Source organism: Trichechus manatus, unplaced genomic scaffold (assembly GCF_000243295.1).
Source record: "Trichechus manatus latirostris isolate Lorelei unplaced genomic scaffold, TriManLat1.0 scaffold00185, whole genome shotgun sequence".
NCBI lineage: Eukaryota > Metazoa > Chordata > Mammalia > Sirenia > Trichechidae > Trichechus > Trichechus manatus.
The window spans coordinates 3,525,654-3,528,621 of record NW_004444121.1 but is presented as its reverse complement, the minus strand read 5'-3'; the positions used below and the strand labels follow the sequence as shown (position 1 = coordinate 3,528,621).

General features: G+C 54.1%; 1 pseudogene; it reads right to left on the bottom strand.

Annotated features, from left to right (window-relative positions):
- LOC101344985 (WD repeat-containing protein 76-like) overlaps positions 1-2,732 on the bottom strand; it is a 31,011-nt pseudogene extending 28,279 nt beyond the window's left edge.
- Positions 2,733-2,968: the final 236 nt, after the last annotated feature.

The following is a 2,968-nucleotide window of genomic DNA, read 5'->3' as shown; positions in this document are numbered from 1 at the left end:
TTAGAAATCCAAAAGATAAACAACAAGATTTCAGAAACGGACGGTGTCATAGAAGATTTGAGGAGCAAGTTTGAAACAGTGGAAGACAGGATCAGTGAAATTGAATACAAATCCTTAGATAACACTTTGTTTAAGGAAAAATCAGAGAAAAGAATGAAGAAAAATGAAGAAACCCTGAGAAAGATGTGGGATACAACCAAAAGCAAAACTTTGCAAGTGATCAGAGTACCAGAACAGAAGGGAGAAAATGGAAAACACAGAGGAGATCATTGAAGAATTGCTGACTGAAAACTTCCCTAATATCATGAAAGACGAAAACCTGATCATCCAAGAAGCTCAACGAACCGCAGGGTGGCAGGGAGGGGAATGGGGCTCCCCCTGAGAGGTGGGCATGGGGCAGGGGCCAGCTTGGAGTCAGAGAAATTAAAACTGGTTTGAGTGAAGGTGCGGAAACTTCCGGGAAGAAACGACCCTTAGGCACAGCCTGGGAGGGAGGCTGCCCTGGGCTGGAGGTGGACCAGACGGTTGGCGGCCGGGGGTGAGGGGAGGGGTGGAGGGCAGGGAGAGGAGAGGAGGAGGAGGGGTGAGGAGGAGGGAAGAGGCCCAACAGGAGGTGGGGGAGGAAGCAGGGGAAGAGCCTGCAGGAGGCAGCTCTGCGCAACCATGGGGGTTCAGGAAAGAGCAACAGTAACAGTAAACAGGTGGATAACAATTACTGAGCCAGGCCCTTCTCAGGGTTTTACCAATTTTATGTGGTATTTATATTAATATTTATAATATGGTATATTTATATGTTTTGTTTTATATGTTAATGTATTTATATTTTCATATATAAGTGCAGTGGTGGTTCAGGGGTAGGATTCTCGCCTTCCACGTGGGAGACCTGGGTTCGATTCCAGCTGACGCACTTCATACGCGGCCACCCCCCGTCCGTCAGTGGAGGCTTGTGCGTTGCTGTGATGCTGAACAGGTTTCAGTGGAGCTTCCAGACTAAGAGGGACTAGGAAGAGAGGCCTGGTGATCAACTTCAGAAAATCAGCCAATGAAAACCCTGTGGATCACCAGGGTGCTATCCTCTTGCGGTTAGGGTCGCCACGTGTCAGGGGCCGACAACAACCTATTTTAACGTAACTCTGTAAGACAATATTTGTAATATAACATTCATATTTAAATATTTATGAATATTATTACAAATATGAGCCCTGTAATCCTCACAACTGCCCCTCCGCATAGGGATCGCCCTTACTCCACACCAGGTCTAAGGGCATGCGGGGAACCAGATCTGAGCGCGGCAGCTCTGGATGGGGGTCCCAAGCCCCCACATTCTACCTGTACTTCTAGGCCTAGGACTGGACAGCGGAGGGGACGGTTAGGACCCGGGAGAGGGGCCGATGGGGCCTGGGGGCTGGTGGCTCAGAGCTTCACAACTCTGGGGGAGACTTGGGGCTTGGGGTTGGGGGTGGGGGTGGGGTGTGGTCTGCAGCCTCAGGGCCGGCGCCAGGGACCTGGGCGGCTGGCCTCTCTCCTGTCCCCAGCACCCGCGCCCCCAGGGAGAGGGGTTGATCCTACCTCTGGGAGTCCCACCACCTGGACTTTTCTGACAGACTCTGGCACCGCGTGGCTGGCGGCTCAGGATCAGAGTCCACTGGCGGGCAGGACGTGCGTCCCTCCTTAGCAGGGAAGGTGGGAGCTGAGATGGGCGGGCTTGCCTCAGCCCTGCAGGGAGGGGCTGTAGACTCCCCTTCACCACCACGGAGGCCCCGAGCTGCCCTTGGCCCCCTGGTCAGCAGACCCCTCACTGCACCTCCATCCCAGCGAGTCACTGAAAGCGCCCACGTTGCTGGGCTCAGGGCGGGAGGCAGACCCCTGGCCAGTCAGGCTGCTGCAGTGCTGAGCTCTCGACCAAGTGCTGGGGACTGTCTGGGGAGGGGGAGACCCAGGAAGACCCTCCCTCCAAGGGGGTTACAAGGATGTGGCCTTTGACATCCTCAGATGAGTAAGTTTTCGCCAGACAGACAGCTCGGCACATTGGAGTGCTGCAGTATAGCAACGTCAGATACCCATTCAGGGACTGCTAAATGCCAGGTCTACCACCCGTCTGTCAGTCTGTCCTGCTGTGGTGGTGTTCGTGTTGCTGTGATGCTGGAAGGTACGTCACCGGTATTTCAAATACCAGCAGGGTCCCCGGTGATGAACAGGTTTCTGTAGAGCTTCCAGACTAAGACAGACTAGGAAGAAAGGCCTGGTGATCTACTTTCGAAAATCAGCCATTGAAAACCCTATGGATCACAACGTTCCCATCCCCAGCAAGTCACGGGGAGGCGCAGGACTGGTCAGTGTTTCCGTCTGCTGTGCTCGGGGTCGCCATGAGTCGGCGCTGACTCGCTGGCAGCTAACAACGGGTTCCAGGTACCCCTTGAAGGGCTTTGTACGTATCAACACATTTAATCCTCCCCCACATCTTATGAGGCAGGTGCTATTATCAGTCCCAAACTACAGATGAGGAAACTGAGGCACAGAGAGGCTAAATCATGTGCCCAAGCTCACATAGCTGGGGAGTGGCAGAGCTGGGATCAGACTCCAGCTCCAGACTTCCAGCTCCTGATCACCTTGTTCCCAATCACGAGGAGCTGAGGACTTGAAAGTGTGCGGACTGCTAGGAACTGAAGCGCCTGGAAGCTTTGAGCAGGGAGTGGCACGAACCAGTGGGGCTGAGACAGCAGCTGCGTCATTGGTGGGAAAGGGGTGTGGCTGAGAGAAGCCGGGGATGCGCAGCATCGGGGCAGGGCAGCAGGAACAGAGGGGCACAGGTGTGATTCTGGGTGGGCAGAACTTTGGAGACCTGTTGGATGTTGGAAGGGAGAAGGAGGTGAGGAATTGAAGGCAGGACAGGGACGCCTGGCTTGGTTGGGTTTTTATGATTTTACCTGACATGAGGACATAGGTTGGGCAAAGACAGTCTGAGGGA